At 40.7% G+C, this 17,527-nt stretch overlaps 1 protein-coding gene and 1 pseudogene across 2 annotated transcripts in view; one reads left to right on the forward strand and one right to left on the reverse strand.

Moving 5' to 3' along the window:
• CDKL5 (cyclin dependent kinase like 5) overlaps window positions 1-17,527 on the forward strand; it is a 190,631-nt gene that overhangs the window by 11,079 nt on the left and 162,025 nt on the right. The window lies entirely within an intron of this gene.
• Window positions 850-1,824, reverse strand: LOC114906059 (annotated as a pseudogene).

The following is a 17,527-nucleotide window of genomic DNA, read 5'->3' on the forward strand; positions in this document are numbered from 1 at the left end:
TTGTATATAGAAGTGAGCATTGTGAGGTGGCCATCATGTGTAGTTGAATTGATGACCTGGTGATCATGTTGACAGAGGTGTTTGGTGGGGGCAGAGCTTATGGAATTCAGTCTCAAGTGGTGTTGGTGCTCAGCAGTGATAATCTTTTTTTTTTTTTTTTATCTTCCTATTCTCTGATCATCTGGAATTTGTGTTAGATGTCTTATATTAACTTTGGAATATTTTCAGCCATTATCTCTTCAAATATTTCTTTTGTCCCATTCTTCTATTTCTGTGATTCCAGTTACCAGTATGTTAGAACCTTTGCTATTGTCCCACACCTCTTGAATGTCCTGTTTTGTTTTGTTCTGTTTTTCACTCTTTTTTCTCAGTGTTTTCGGTCGGGGTAATTTCTACTGACATCTTCAAGTTCACTGATTCTTTCCCTGGCTGAGTTGAGTCTACTAAAGAGCCCATTGAAGGCATTCTTCATTTTTCTTAACTGTATTTTTAATTTTTAGCACTTTCATTGTATCCTTTCTTATAGTTTCCATCTCTCTGCTGAGTTACCAATCTGATTTTTCATGTTCCCCTTTTGGGTTAGAGCTCGAAACATGTTACTCATAGTATTTTAACTTTGATTCTAGATATTTCCAACATCTGATTCTGTGTCTAGTTCTGACATGTTCTTTGTCTTTTCTGAGTGTTGTTTTTTCTCTGCTTTTTGTTATGCCTTGTGATTTTTTTTTATTATAACACTGACTTATTTTGTAGAACAGTAGAAACTGAGGTGCAAAAAATTTTTTTCACTTTGAAAGCAGTCACTGTTTAAAAACTGACCAGATTACAAAAATAATCATGGTAGATACCTTAGTTTATCCTTCTAATAAGCCTGTTGATCTGGTCTTCCCTGTTGCCAGCATCTCTACCTCTAATGGGTGGTTTTTTTCTTCGTTCCACCTCATGGAGAAGACAGTTTGAAGGGCCACGGGAAGTTGTTTGCTTTTTTGAAACGTTTTCCAACAGTATAGATCTTGTGAATCAGGTCCTCCATGCAGATAATGCCATATTTACAAAGAGATAGAGCAATCAACACATTATCTGTCAGGGCAATTCACTTGTTGATTTTGCCATAACCATGCTTGTAGATCAATTCATTTACTGACTTCAGGTTTGGATACCCCCATGCAATACATGGTTCCACAATTCTCAGCATGTTAATTGAAGCCTGTTGAGCTTCACGTGGGTGCCATTGAAGATCTGATGGAGGTGGAGAAGCTGCAACACCTTTATGGACCTTTGGGCTCACGCCACTGATATCTCTGATCCTGATGACAAATGCCAATTTGGGCTCTGCAAGTACATAGAAGTTGCTGTCTTTTCTTGTCTTCCTCACTATTCAAATCTCAGTTCTGTACATCTGCCTGTATTCCTTGTGATAGTGCTTAGCTTTTTCATAGATAAGCTTCCTCCTTGCCTTTCAAAGCATCTTCTGGGCATACTTCTTTCTCAGGTTCTTGATCTTAAGCTCTGTGAAATTCTTTTGCTTTTTCTTAAGGGTTTCTGGCACAGCAGGAACCTTTTTTTAATTCTCTCTTGCACCCTCCATGGTTCTAGGTGGGAAAGAGCTGAGGTGCATAATTTTTATGTCTGTAAATGGACACATCTTTCCCTGTGCTAGGCCTTTGTTTCAGGAATTTGAGTTAATCTGGTTTGGAGTTGGGCTGGTTTTAAGTTTGGTTGTTGCTGTGGTTACTCTCAGTATACCTCAGGCTTCAAATTCTCTGATTAGGGTGGGAGGTGGTTTATTTTATTGGGTCTTCCTTCAGGACTGTGACTTAGGGTCTCCTTACATGCTCTTGATCTCCTCCTGTCCCTCTGCCAGTGGTATTATGCTGTTTACTTGTTATTGGAAGTAGGTTAGCTTAGAGGTGGGGAGTGATGGTGGGGTGTGGTCTTTTGTTCTGATTAAACCTCAGGCTTAGGCCTGCATCAACGTCCCAAGGTCATGCCCCTACCCTAGCTATTGTTGTGGGCTCAGTGTGGAGTCCTGCCCCTCTCCCAGAGTAGGGTGCCCACCCCTTCCTCCGGCTGCAGTGAGTTTTCACCAGTGCTTTAAGGGTAGAAGCACTTATTGGCCTTTCTTTCATAGATAAAGGTTTTTCTTCCCTAGTGTAGGTGGGAGGGAAGGATCTGGGTGTACATCTTGCTCCTGAGACACTGCTTCAGTTCCCTTCCCTCAAGTCTGCATCACAGTGGGCACTCCTCAGGGCTCTTTCTGTGAGTGGTTGGTGGCGTTGGTGAAGGAAGATCCTGCAGAAGGCTGGGGTCTCCCCAATTTCTGTGACCTCCATTGGTTTTACACTGTTCCTTCAGCAAGCCACATCGGGCTTTTATCAATTTGCTTTTTATTCTAGCTGAACTCCTCTTGTCAGTGGCCACTTACAGTCTACCGTAGGTGAGCACAAGGTTGTCTCCTCTCTCCTTGCAGGCCCTTTCTCTCCGAAGATTTTGAGCCAGTTGGTTGTTCTCTGATGGCTTTCAAGAAAGACATGAATTTGAAATTAGTACAGCTCTTTTTTATTGTAAGGGCAGGCAGCTCTGTTCCTTCTAGCTTTCTTATTCCAGGATGGAAGACAGAAGTTTGGTTACCCTTAAAATTTTAACATGCACATTTAACTAAGTCAAAGCTTAATTATTACTCCTATCCTCCCAAATAAGACAGAGATTTTAGAATGGCTTACTTTTTAACCCTTATCCCCTCTTCCATGTTAGTTATTTATGCTTTGGCTTTGCCTTGTTGAAACCACCTTAAGTTTGTAAAATAGTGAATATTTACTCATCAACATGTTTTCAATTTTCTTTGCTCACCATTCTTTATTCACCCCATTTCTTCCTTTTGGGTTTAGTTTTCTTCTTTATAAAGAATGTTCTTAAGTAGTTCTTTCACTAAAGGCCTATTAGTAGTAAACATGGTCTTGGTGTTTCTGAAAGTGTCTTTACTTCACTTTTTCTCTTGAATGATTGTTGAGCTGGGTACAGAATTTATGTTGACAATTGATAATGTTATTCTCTTGTCTTTTGACAAGTTTTGTTTGTTAATGAGAAGCCTTTAGTCAGTTCAGGTATAATTTCTTTGTAGGTAAGTAATTATCTTTTCTTTTGGGCTACCTTTAAGATTTTTTCCTTGTTTTTGACTTTTTGCAGTTTCTTTGCGATGTGGATTTGTTTTTAGTTATCCTGCTTTTTTTTTTTTTTTTTTTTTTTTTTGTGGTACACGGGCCTCTCACTGTTGCGGATAGACTCTCAGAGTCTCCCTTTTGATTTTTAAATTTTTCTCTGCCCATTATCTTATTCCTAAGGTTCTCGTCCTAGAAAACCTTCCCTGAACCAGTTGTCCACTCCTCTCTTAGCTACCTAACCTCTCTTCCCCTTCTTCTGTAAACATCTGGGTGTGGTCTATACATACTCTATCCATTTCTCATCCACTTCTCACACTTCAGCTCGATCTCTGACTTCCCAGTCTCACATTACTTAAACTGTTTTTGCTGAGATCTCCCGTAACGTCTTGTTTGTTGCGTCTAGTGGATTCATTCAGTCCTAATTTTACTTGACATTTCTGTTGCACCTGACACTGTTAGTCACTGTCTCCTTGAAGCAGTGTGTTTCCTTTGCATCCTTGTTCTCCATGTCTTTCTCTTATACTTTTTTCTCTGCATTCTCTGTGGGCTTGTCTCAATCCACTTACTCCTTACACACTACTGTTACCTGGGCTTGACTTCTTGGCCAAGTATTATCCTAGGTCATTGTCTCAATTACACCCACAGTTTCAGTTCTACTTACATGCAGATGTATTTCTAAATTTCTAAATTCTTTCCTGTTTTTTCACTATATGCCTTCAGACTCATTCTTAATAACCTGCTGGAACGCTACACCTGACTCTTCTACAGGAACCTTATACTCAGGTTGTCTAATATGAAATTAAAAAAACAAAACAAAACTCTGTTAATGGTTCCACCATCCACCGAGGCTCCTAAGGTGGATAGTTGGGTCTTATCCAACTCAGATATATTATCTACAGTTGCTAGTATGATATAAAACGTGATTTTGATTATGAAAGTGATCTGCTTGAAAGCCTGCAGTGGTGCTCTGTTGCTGACAAGAGAAGGAGAAAGTTAGGAGAAAGTCTGATCTCCTTTTATCTGGCTCATCAGGCTCTCCTTGGTGTGTTCTCTGCCTGCCTACCTCTCTAGCCGCACGTCTTTTTCTTGTTTGCCTCAAACACTGCGCTCTCCAGCATGTAGAGTTCTCCATAAAATTGTTTCAAAGTTGGTATCTTTGCTTGTGCTGTCTCCTTTGTGTGGAACGCAGTGTCTACTGCAGACTGTGTTGTGTGGGTTGCTAGCTCTCGGGTTGGTGGGACTCCCTATTCCTCATGGAAGCTGCAGTTAATTGACATCTTTCCCTACTTCTCTGGCCTCAGTGTTACTGAGGAGTATTCCTTGTCTGAACTATCATTTTGGAGAGCCAGGACTGGGTAAATGCTGGCATCAGTCCTACTGAAAGAAGGTGGGGAGTGGGCACAGGTAGAGGTGTTTCACAGCTCTTCAGTTATGTGGTTTACTATTAAGCCATTTCTTTTCTTAGTCCCGATCTCAACCTGCTTCATAGCTCCTTGGAATTCCTCAGAGATCTGTCTGCTGTGAGCCCTCCTATATTCTCAGGGCTGCTCTGGGTTTATTTTTATATTTCTTTTGCCTATTTCAGGGGGTTTTAGTGTGGGAGGAAAGGTAAACGCATGTGTCTGGTTAGCCATTTTAAAGCAGAACTACAGTGCCTTATACTACATGTGGTTTCTCATTTTTCTCTGTTGTAGACATCATGGCAAAGAATGTCCTTTTTTTTAAATTTTCGTTTTAATTTTTGGTCACCACGTGGCTTGTGATCTTAGTTCCCCGACCAGGGATTGAACCTGCTCCCTCTGCAGTGAAAGCGCAGCGTCCTAATCACTGGACCGCCAGGGAATTCCCGAATGTTTTTTTTTTTTTTTTTTTTTTTTTTTTAGTGGTACGCGGGCCTCTCACCGTTGCGGCCCCTCCCGTTGCGGAGCACAGGCTCCAGACGCGCAGGCCCAGCGGCCATGGCTCAGGGGCCCAGCCATTCCCGCAGCACGTGGGATCCTCCCGGAGCGGGGCACGAACCCGCCTCCCCTGCATCGGCAGGCGGACTCTCAACCACTGCGCTACCAGGGAAGCCCCCGAATGTTTTTTAAAGTGAATCCTTGTGTATATCTTTGATCCTTTTCTTAGGACACTAGTCTTTTCTTAGGACACTAGTTTTTTTTTTTTTTTTTTGTAAAATATTTATTTATTTAGGCTGTGCGGGATATTTGTTGCGGTGTGCGGACTTGTTAGTTGCGGCATGCATGTGGGATCTAGTTCCCCAACCAGGGATCGAACCCAGTCCCCCTGCATTGGGAGTGCGGAGTCTTACCCACTGGCCCACTAGGGAAGTCCCTGGAACACTAGTCTTATATCCCCCCTTGAGGATCACCGGGGATGATTGATAGGTGACACTGATGGGAGTGTGCCATACCTGTGAAGGGTGTAGAGGGAACACTGCTGATTCACCTGAAGGAAAGGTTGCAAGTTAAAAATGTTTATTATTTTGGCCATTCTGGTCTGCAATATTGTTTTTTGTTGGATTTTAAAAATTACTTGTAAGATTAAATATTTACAAAATTTATTGGTCATTTGTATTTTTCTGTGTACATTTTCTTTTCAGGTTAATAAAGTTTTTTTTTAAATACTCTTGTAGTGTTCACTCGATTCTTTCCCTTTAACATGAAATGAGCAAATGCTGCCAAATGTAAGGTCCATTGCTCATTTTCTTTTTTTTTAGTTTGAATTTGTTATGATCTGATTCTTGGAAAATGAAAATCCACTCCTGGTTTGGTGGTTTAATACCTCACAAGGTGGCTGTGAAAATTAAATGAAATAACATAGATGAGGTGCCCAACACAGTAGTTGGTGTGTAATAGGCAGCAGTAAATATTAGTTCCTTTTGTGCATTCTTTCTCCTTTGCCAGATTATTAAAATAACTGCAGTACAACATACCTGAGAGGGAAAGAAAAAAATAATCACATGTATTTACTGAACTCTTCTTAAATGAAGGGCAGTATGCCAAATACCTTGAGGGATACAGAGTTGTTTAAGGCAGCTTCCTGTCCAGGGATAAACATTAGCTTACTATACATATCTTTAACTTTCTAGGCTTTTTTTTTTTTTTTTTTTTTTTTTGCGGTACGCAGGCCTCTCACTGCTGTGGCCCCTCTCGTTGCGGAGCACAGGCTCCTGACGCGCAGGCCCAGCGGCCATGGCCCACGAGCCCAGCCGCTCCGGGGCACGAACCCGCATCCCCTGCCTCGGCAGGCGGACTCCCAACCACTGCACCACCAGGGAAGCCCTTTTTTTTGTTTTTAAACCATGGTCTTCCAAAAACCTTTTGGTCTTTAAACTGTGTTATTTTATTTGAGCACAGAACACTTGAAAGGTTGGTGTGCCACATTTAATCCATTACATTTCTGGGAGAATAGTTATTAGCTCCATTTTATACGTGGGGGCCCTGAAGGGTGTTCTGCCCAGCTTCTGGCTGGTGTAAAAATAGGATATGTTGGGATGTAGAAGAATGCTAACGACTGTATTTCCAGCCTCAGTAAGTGCTGAATAAATATTTGTTGAATGAATGAATCGTCTTTTATTAAATGATATGTTAAGCCCACTCCTAAATCGCATCTCTGCTTCTTACTGTTTTACTTTTCCCCTTTTATATTTTATGCTGTGAAAGTGGTTAAATAAGCTTTAAAATTCAATGGTTGGTACGCAAGACATTGCAAGTTGGAAGACAAATGCTACTCTGTTTTAGTCATAATGAAAAAAGGCTCAAGAGGAGATTCTGTGCTGATATGATTTTTTTTTTTTTCCAATTTAATTTTTTGTCCTGGTGCTGATTCTTTGCAAGACCACCTTTCTGGTTCCTGTAACAGCTCCAAGGGGCTTCCCAAGGTTTGGGGCTAGGGTAAATGGTCCAATTCGTTGTACTCTAAGGATGACTCTGCTGTTAACAGTCAGGTTTTTCATATAATCTCTAGTAAAGAAGGAAAAATTAGCAATTATAGTTAGGCTCTGGAGATTTGAGGGGGACACTTTTTAATGGATGAACTAGCAAATATACAAACTTTAATGGAATAAGTGATTAACATCTCAGAGTTTGCTATGTATTTAGCTTTCTGTAGTTGGTTGGCTTGGATAGTGAAATAAGGGTTCTTAGTAAAAATGATAAGACCCTGGAAAGGATTGGTGGTGGGACATCCATGGACTTACTGCAAAGTAGTGTTAACACACGCATCTTCTTCACTCTGCACATGGAACACTCCATTTATTTATTTGACATCTTTATTGGAGTATAATTGCTTTACAATGTTGCGTTAGTTTCTGCTGTATAACAAAGTGAATCAGCTATATGTATACATGTATGCCCATATCCCCTCCCTCTTGCATCTCCCTCCCACCCTCCCTATCCCACCCCTCTAGGGGATCACAAAGCACTGAGCTGATCTCCCTGTGCTATGCAGCTGCTTCCCACTAGCTATCTATTTTACGTTTGGTAGTGCATATATGTCCATGCCACTCTCTCACTTCGTCCCAGCTTACCCTTCCCCCTCGCCGTGTCCTCAAGTCCATTCTCTACGTCTGCATCTTTATTCGTGTCCTGCCCCTAGGTTCATCAGAACCTTTTTTTTTTTTTTTAGATTCCATATATATGTGTTAGCACATGGTATTTGTTTTTCTCTTTCTGACTTACTTCACTCTGTTATGACAGACTCTAGGTCCATCCACCTCACTACAAATAACTCAATTTCGTTTCGTTTTATGGCTGAGTAATAAATACTCCATTGTATATATGTGCCACATCTTCTTTATCCCTTCACCTATCGATGGACACTTAGGTTGCTTCCATGTCCTGGCTATTGTAAACAGTGCTGCAGTGAACGTTGTGGTACATGACTCTTTTTGAATTATGGTTTTCTCAGTGTATATGCCCAGTAGTGGGATTGCTGGGTCGTATGGTAGTTCTATTTTTAGATTTTTAAGGAACCTCCATACTGTTCTCCATACTGGCTGTATCAATTTACATTCCCATCAACAGTGCAGGAGGGTTCCCTTTTCTCCACACCCTCTCCAGCATTTATTGTTTTTCGATTTGAACACTCCATTTAGTCTTAAGCTTGCTAAATTCATTTATTTTTACAAATTTTATGGATAGACCTGTTCATCGCATTTTTGGTTTTCCCACTCCATTTTTCTACTTAGGATGCATTCAGTGAGGCTTACAGACAACTATTGTCTTGTAAAATAATGTCATAGGTAAAAATATGCCTTTGGGGGTTGGAAAAATCCTTGGTTTGATTCTGGCCTTGATACTTCCTAGCTGTGTGACCAAGGACAAGGTACTAATGACTTTGGAACTGTTTTCTTTTAAAAGTATTAGGATTAAATGTGATAACGTATATAAAAATACTTAGCATCGCGCCAATGTATGGACGTGCTCCAAAAGCATGGTTTTAAGCCCTGTGGCTTAGGATGTAGCATAATGGCTAAGTATGGGGATTCTGGAGCTTGACTGCCTGGGTTTGATCCAGTTCTGCCATTTACTGGTTCTTAGTCTCCTTATTGGTAAAATGAAGTTTCTGGTAGTAAAGGACCATAAAGGGTTCTTGTGAGGATGAAACAAATTAATGTAAATAAAGCTGCTAGCAGATCAGTGCTTAGCACAAAAGTGCTGTTTATTTTAACTGTTGTTATTATTTTATCACATTTGAAAACCCGGTAGGCCACCAGATTTTATTTGAAATATTTTGTTCTACTGGAATTTTTTGCTCCTCTTTATGATTTCAAACTCTATGAGAGCAGGGCCCGGTCTGTTTTGTTCACTACTGTATTGCTAACATCTGGTATAGTGACTGGCATAGAGCAGCGGTCCACAACCTTTTTGGCACCAGGGACCAGTTTCGTGGAAGACAGTTTTTCCATGGGCGGGGTGGGGGGATGGTTCAGGCGGTAATGTGAGCGATGGGGGGGATGGTTCGGATGGGGGGGATGGTTGAGGTGGTAATGTGTAATGCAAGCGATGGGGGGCGGCTTCGCTCGCTTGCCCGCCACGCACCTCCTGCTGTGCGGCCCAGTTCCTAACAGGCCGTGGACCAGGGGCTTGGGGACCCCTGGCATAGAGTACTTATTCAGTAAACATTTGTGGAATGAATGAATAAATGGATGATGAATGTTCCATTTTCCTTGACTTGTGTTTGCCAATGTTCTAACTCAAGTAGTTTTTTCATTAAGTCCCTGTTTAAAAAAAGAAATGTGTAATAAGACTTGTATAAGTTCCCAGTGTTTACAGATTGAAATCCAAGTTTCTTAGCTTTGCATTAAAAAACCTATGGAATCTAACTGTACCCAGGTTTCTTCTCTTTTAGAATGTGGAGTTTTGACCAGATATCTTTTTCTATCGCATTTCAAGTGTATGAATCTCTGGGATGTGAATTAATTCACTGCATTGTTGCGATACCCAGTCACTGAAGTGGTAAACATAAGAGCACTTTGCAAGTTATACAATATTACTATCATCATTCATAGTAATCCTCAAGTGTTTTTAGTCCAGTTTTGCTGGAATATGCCCACCCCTCTTGCTCAGTTAACTGTAACCCCACCCATTTTTCTAGACCTAGTTCAAATCCTCTTTCTTGTGTGAAACACAACCTCCCCACTCTAAAACAAGCGCTCTTTTCTTTGGACATTTATAGCCACTGTGATCAGTATAGTTCATTTGGTAATCATGCATCTGAATCAGTTGATCTTGCCCTGTTGTCTTGATGTATTAACTAGGATCTTGAAATGTTTAACTCTTAATGAAACCAGTAAGTTTATTGAACACCTATATTACCCTTATGTCCGGGCACAGAGTTTTCATGTATTAATTTGGGTTTTCACAATTGAATTGTAAGATGCTGTTAAAACATAAACTGAGGCATGTTAAAATTTTTGAGAGAAAAAATCAATTTGAACTGGACAGTGCCAAGCAGGGAGTGTTAGGAGTCCTTGGCTGACAGGAGCCAGGGAAAAGTTTTATACAGAGAAGGTGTGGTGGCAAAGAAAGGAAATTATTTGATTGCCTATAGCTTAAAGCCTAGTTGGCTGTTTGTGATTGGCTGTCCCTAGGTTTCGATTTCATAAACTTGAGGCATTTACAGGCTTAGGTTTTGACTACAGAGGCCACCAAGGCATTAGAGCCATCTCAGTCTAATAGCCTCCTTGTTTCATTAATTTAACACTACTTTAAGAACGAAGACTATGATATGTACTTCCTGGTTTCATGAATGATTCCTTTATTTTTTAAATTTTTATCTATTTATTTATTTGGCTGCACTGGGTCTTAGTTGTGGCGTGCAGGATCTTTTTGTTGTGGCGGGTGGGCTCTTAGTTGTGGTGCGTGGGCTTCTCTCTAGTTGCGATGCTCAGGTTTCTCTCTAGTTGTGGCAGGTGGATTTTCTCTTCTCTGGTTTTGGCGCGTGGGCTCCAGGGCACGTGGGCTCTGTAGTTGTGGCACGTGGGTTCCAGAGTACGTGGGCTCTGTAGTTTGTGCCACGCGGGCTCTCTAGTTGAGGCGTGCGAGCTCAGTAGTTGTGGCATGCTGTGGCACGTGGGCTTAGTTGCCCCACGGCATGTGGGATCTTAGTTCCCAGACCAGGGATCAAATCCACGTCCCCTGCATTGGAAGGTGGATTCTTTACCACTGGACCACCAGGGAAGTCCCTGAATGATTCCTTTATACATAACAAAACGTGGCACTGGGTGATTACATAGTTGATGTTTCATTAATGTTAAAATTGAGTTGCAAATATCATTCTCCTTTTCAGAACCAGTCTAGCATTTGTGATAGTTGGATTTTTGTTAATATTGGTTCATATTTATATTTTCCTCTTTTTCAAATACATTGACTTATTTCTTACTTATTTCTCCTCCACCAAGGTAGAAATGTTATCTTTCCTTAAATTGTTTACCTTGAATTTTCACGGATCCTTTTGGACAACTACCATTTCTCTCATATGTTATCTTTGTAAGATTTATCTCTGCAGTAATTTACTGAGGTCATTTAGTTTTACTTTCTGAACATCAAGATCAAAAGAAAAAATGTTAATAGAATTTTCATTATCCATAACGAATTTGGTTTTTAAAAGTGGTTTGAGGTTCAAACCAATAGCAGTCTAGCACCAGTTGAGGCTATTTTGAAGAGGCAGTTAATACTCCTGGGGTTTTCTGAAAGAGGTGGCCTTTGTACAGAGACTTTAGTAAGTGTTGGCAAGGTGTTTCTGGTGGGAACCCCCTTATTTGGTGGATTGAAGTCAATTATTGGAAAGTTAATTTTTAAAATTATTGAAGTTCTGAGTGATAAGAATGCACATACAACAGAAATATTTTGCCATAAAGCATGTTTCCTTGCCAGTATTTTGATGTAGGGCCAAGGCTTTATTTTGAGTATGGATCAGCTGACTGAAGTTCTGTGTCATCTCTCTTGTAGGAATCCGTCCTGTCTGTGCAGTAGGTCCAGTTTTGATTTCTTGAAAGTGGAGCAATAATTTAGACAATTTATGAAACCATTTAGTGCAGGATTATAGATTTTAGCAGATATTTTCCTCCTTTTAATATTATCTAACTCAGATCTAATTTGACAGCCACATTTTTAAAGTGACATCATTTTTATTGAATCTTGCCGTAGCATCCAACCTAATTTTCACAGAACTATAACCTTCTTTTAATTGGCTTATATACTGTTTAGTTGAAAACCATATCATGGTTACCACAAGAGGAGTGGACAAATATCAGTAGTTTTGGGGAAGAAATGCAAGTGACTTCTGGATGCCAGGCATGCAGCTCAATTTAAGTGAGCAGAAGTGTGAAGCTGAACTAAAACAGTTACCTATTAGCCAGAAACATTTTGTACTGTAGGCATCAGCTGGTCTGTTTTACAAAGGTAATGAGGAGTTGGTAACTGTTAGGTCTGTTAAGTGACATGCTGGAGGCCAACAGAGCTTGAGTGCACACAGCAAATGAACTTTTGTAGTACCTTTCATACTTTTCAGAAAGACCATTTTCCATCAATAACATGCTTTTTTTTTTTTTTTTTTTACAATATAACAGAGATAACTGAATTACTCAAGAGTGCTTGGAGAAAATCACTCTGTTCAAATAAGATTGCCGTGAAGCCTCTTCCCCAAGTAGTTTCCCCCTTTTCCCAGACATAGGTAGTTTCTACCTCTTCTGGGCCTGTAAAACACCTCACATATACCTTTTTTTTTTTTTTTTTTTTTTTTTTTTCACGGTACGCGGGGCTCTCACTGTCATGGCCTCTCCCGTTGCGGAGCGCAGGCTCCGGACGCGCAGGCTCAGCGGCCACGGCTCACGGGCCCAGCCGCTTCGCGGCATGTGGGATCTTCCCGGACCGGGGCACGAACCCATGCCCCCTGCATCAGGCAGGTGGACTCTCAACCACTGCACCACCAGGGAAGCCCTCACATACACGTTTTTGCATTTCTCACATGTGGTTAATTCACCTACCTGTTCTCTTCTATAGGCTCTTCCTGTAAGGAGCTTCTGTACAGCATGTCTGATCCATAGTTTGTGCCCAACAAATTGAATAAAAGAGAAGTTGTGGCCATTTAAACAGATGATACAACCCAATCTCCCTGAGATGTGGTTTTCACTGATGTGCCATAGAAAGTAAGCCATCATTATCTATAAATAAAATCCGGAAAAGATTTTAGTATAGTTATATTCGGTTGAGTGTATTATATTCTATATGTCCAAGATACTGTGTTATGTCCACAAAGGTACTGAGTTTAAGAATACATGGTTCTTGCTGGAGAGGATGTGGAGAAAAGGGAACCCTCCTGCGCTGTTGGGGGGAATGTAAGTTGGTGCAGCCACTGTGGAGAACTGCATGGAGGTTCTTTAAAAAACTAAAAATAGAATTACCATATGATTCAGCAATCCTACTTCTGGGCATATATCTGGACAAAGCTATAACTCAAAAAGATACATGCACACCTATGTTCATAGCAGCGCTATTTACAATAGCCAAGACATGGAAACAACCGAATGCCCATCAACAGATGAATGGATAAAGAAGATGTGGTGTGTGTGTATATATATATATATATATATATATATATATATATATATATATACATACACATACACAATGGAATACTACTCAGCCGTAAAAAAGAATGAAATAATGCCATTTGCAGCAACATGGATGGACCTAGAGATTATCATACTAAGTGAAGTAAGTCAGAGAGACAAATACTATATGATATCACTTATATGTGGAATCTAAAATATGACACAAATGAACCTATCTATGAAACAGAAACAGACTCACAGACATAGAGAACAAACTTGTGGGTGCCATGGGGGCGGGATGGATTGGGAGTTTGGGATTAGCAAATGCAAACTGTTATATATATGTATAACCGAATCACTTTGTTGTACACCAGAAACTAACACAACATTGGGAATCAACTATACTTCAATTAAAAAATAATAATACATGGTTCTTGTCTGTGCACGTGTATCCTAATAGCACAATGGTAATTTATGGAGAGGCAAAATTAATTGGAGCCTGGAGGAATCTGAGCGGTTTGAGAGTAGATAGAACCTGAACTGGGCTTTGGATGGTAACAACAGTTAGGGCTTTTTGGCACGTATTTACTACTTTATGGCATTTGATAGTCTGGATCTCCTTCAAACTGTCTTCCCTTCTTCTCTCACACACTCCCAGTCTTCCTATTCCCATTTTTAGTCTCCTCCCTCTTCAGTATCTGTGTTTTCTTTAACATTCTACCTTTGGCCACCTTCCTCTTTCTGTCCTTGTGGTAATGCTTTATTGTTTTAACCCTAACCCTGCGCTTCTGGAAATATGCTTTTCTCTCTTCAGCACATCCACAACACTTCATAAGTGTCCCTTTTACAGCATTTCTCTCTCTCTCTCTCTTTTTTTTTCCACTATAGTTGTATACATACATTCCCTCTACTGGACTGTAGCTTCTGAGAGCAATTTGCATCTTTGCAGTTCTTAAAGTATCTAGTATATAGTTTGGTGAGTAGTAAGTGCCACATATCTTTCTTTTAAACTTCTTTCCCCAAACTCAGCCCCTCTTCCAGACTTTCCTTTTTCTGTTCATAGTACTAGAGTTCTTCCTTTAATTCCACATTCTGGTTAGCAAGTTCTGCTGCTTCTGTCCTCAAAGTGTTATTCATAGCCACACCATTCTTTCCACTCTCATGCCAATTAAAAAAACAAATATTGAGGGTGTATTACATTCTAAGCACTGTGTAGGTGCTGGAAATACAAATATTACAGATCCAATCCCTTGTTGTTAGAATACTGGTGGGGCAGAGAGAGACGCAGTCTGGTACTATCGAGACTATATATGTCAAACCCTTCTCTGTGCTGGGTGCTACTGTAACACAGACCTATTACAGTCCTTTTCCATAGGCTGCTTGCTCACCCCCCAAGGGGAAGAGGCCTAGAAAGTACAGCTACTGGATTTCCTCCCAGGCTTTAGCCTTCTTTTTTCTTCTTCCTCCTTCCTTTTTAAGATTTCACGTATAAGTGATAGCATACAGTGTTTATTTCACTTAGCATAATGCCCTTCAGTTTCATCCAAGTTGTTGCAAATAACAGGATTTTCTTCCTTCTTCCTCCTTCATCTCCCTTCTTTCTCCTTCACCCTCCTCTTCCTTTTGGTTCCTGCCTTTGTAACTTGACTGTGTTGAGTGCTGTGTTCCTGTTGCCTTTTGCCATGGGAACTTGTGTTCTTTGCATGTCATTGTTATCATTAGCTACTGTTTGAGGGCTTACAGTGTGAAGTGTGTAGTAGAATGAAAAACAAGACCCATTTGAAATGCTACTAGTTAAATTCAGCAAGTTTCAAACTGAGTTCTTTTTTTGTTTGTTTGTTTTTATTAGTTATCAGTTTCATACATATTAGTGTATATATGTGAATCCCAATCTCCCAATTCATCCCAGCATGACCCCTGCCCCTCCCCGCCTGCTTTCCCCGCCTTGGTGTCCATACGTTTTTCTCTACATCTGTGTCTCTATTTCTGCCTTGCAAACCAGTTCATCTGTACCATTTTTCTAGATTCCACATATATGCATTAATATACGATATTTATCAAACTGAGTTCTTGGTACCTGCAAAGTTCTATTCTAGGCATCTCCATATCCAAAGGCCAATAAGTCTCCCATAATCCTAGTCTAATTGATATGGAGACGCATATGATACAAAACCAAATATATTGTCACTAGAATTACAAATAAAGGGCTGTGGGGCTTCTGTATCACAGCATATCACATCCTCTTTGGGTTGCAGAGAGGGGAAGACACTCATATATGACTTCAGGTAGAGGGGTTGCTGTATGAAGTCAATCAATGAAAGAATGTCAGCTGTGGTGGTTGTGTATGCCGGGGAAGGGAATTGCTTGATGGAGTCATGGAGCAGGAAAGTATCAATATAATCTATACCACGTGGTTCTCAGAGTGTGGTCCCAGACCATCAGCATCAGCATCACCTGGAAACCTGTTAGAAATGCAAATTATTGGGCGCCACTCCAGACCTACTGAACCAGAAACTCTGGGAGTTGATCCCAGAAATCTGGGGTTTAACAAGCCCTCCAGGTGGTTGTGATGTGCTGAAGTTTGAGAACCACTGGTCTACACTTGCTTGGTCAGAAAAGTCAGTTGCCCTTCGCTTGAAGAGTAGGGTTTAAGAAAAGCAGTGATGAGAACAAAAAGACAGGATTACAATAGAGACCTTGAATACTAGAGTAGGAGTATGTAGGGGCCCCCCAGGGAACCATTTCAGTTAAGGAAGGGACCTTCAGGGGGCTTACTTTAGGAAGAGTGAGCTGACAGACTTTTATACGGTGAATTAAAACTAAAAGGTAATTGGAAGTGGTGAAGTAAATTAGGGGAGGAGTAGCCTTGGGAAATGAAAGGAAACCACTGCCAAGGAGCAATGTGGCTGGATAAGCCTTGACAGCCACCTGGGTAAGTGTCCGGACAAAGGTAACTGCCTCAGAATAAGCTGAGGCTTTGAACCTGGTGTTGGGAGAGCATGGTGGTGCCTTCTGACACAGTGTGGGCAGAGGGTAGAGATGCCACATGGTATGGGAAGTGGGATATGGGGGAAGGTAATTTTTTTCTAAAAATAAGAATAGCTTCTTCCCCAGAATGATACAGGCTCAGTGTAAGAAACTCCATAAGGGAAGGTGAGGGCGAAAGCAAAATCATTTCCAATCTCACCTTCCAGTGAAAAGCAATACATTTTTCTATTTAAATATCTGAGTATCCATTTGCTTATTTAATTAAACTCAGTGTTTTATACATAGAATTATACAATCCTAAAAACAGAATTCCTAAGGTAAATTGATCTTGAACACCTGTCAGTGTTACACACATGAGTGTACCCAGGTCAGTGTGTGTTTGGAAATTGATGAATTTTATATTTGAGAAACAAATGTTTATATAAGCAGCTGATTGTTAAAGAGTGCAGTTTCATTTCACATGGTCATCAAAAGTCCTGTCCATATCATTTATTACAGAAGAAATCTGGCGCAGAACAGTCTCAGATGTCTGGTATGCCAACATTAGTCTAGGGAGAAGAACCCCAGCTAACTGTGTGTGTGTGTGTGTGTGTGTGTGTATTTTTCTTTTTGTAATATGCCACAATTTTTATTGCAACCTGGCCATTTTTGTAAGGGTGGGGAGTTTGATCTCAAAAACAGTGTTCCATTTAAGGCTCTTTTATACAGAAATTGCCATCATGACTGATATTCAAAATATCCTTAGTGTTGGAAGACTTACATGGTAAACATAAAACTCCTACACTTATTCAGTAGTGTACACTCAATGGAAAACAAAAAGGCATTAATAACAGCTATTTCTTTTAAGAAGATGTGCAGTGGTTAAGGATCCGCCTGCCAGTGCAGGGGACACAGGTTCGAGCCCTGGTCCGGGAAGATCCCACATGCCACGGAGCAACTAAGCCCGTGCGCCACAACTACTGAGCCAGCTCTCTAGAGCCTGTGAGCCGCAACTACTGAAGCCTGCGTGCCACAACTACTGAAGCCCGCGTACCTAGAGCCCGTGCTCGCCAACAAGAGAAGCCACCGCAATGAGAAGCCCGTGCACCGCAAGAAAGAGTAGCCCCCGCTCACCGCAAGTAGAGAAAGCCCGCATGCAACAACGAAGACCCAACACCGCCAAAAATAAATAAATAAAATAAATTTATTTAAAAAAAAAAGAAGAAGATACACAGGTATGAGAATGAACACTGAGGTACTAGGATAAGTTGATGACACAGTTAATACAACTTAATTGGCATTCCTTTTGGGGTAGGGGATTAAACTCTAAAAAAGAATG

This window comes from Monodon monoceros, unplaced genomic scaffold, assembly GCF_005190385.1.
Source record: "Monodon monoceros isolate NGI ecotype Baffin Bay Population unplaced genomic scaffold, NGI_Narwhal_1 Super_Scaffold_22, whole genome shotgun sequence".
Classification (NCBI taxonomy): domain Eukaryota; kingdom Metazoa; phylum Chordata; class Mammalia; order Artiodactyla; family Monodontidae; genus Monodon; species Monodon monoceros.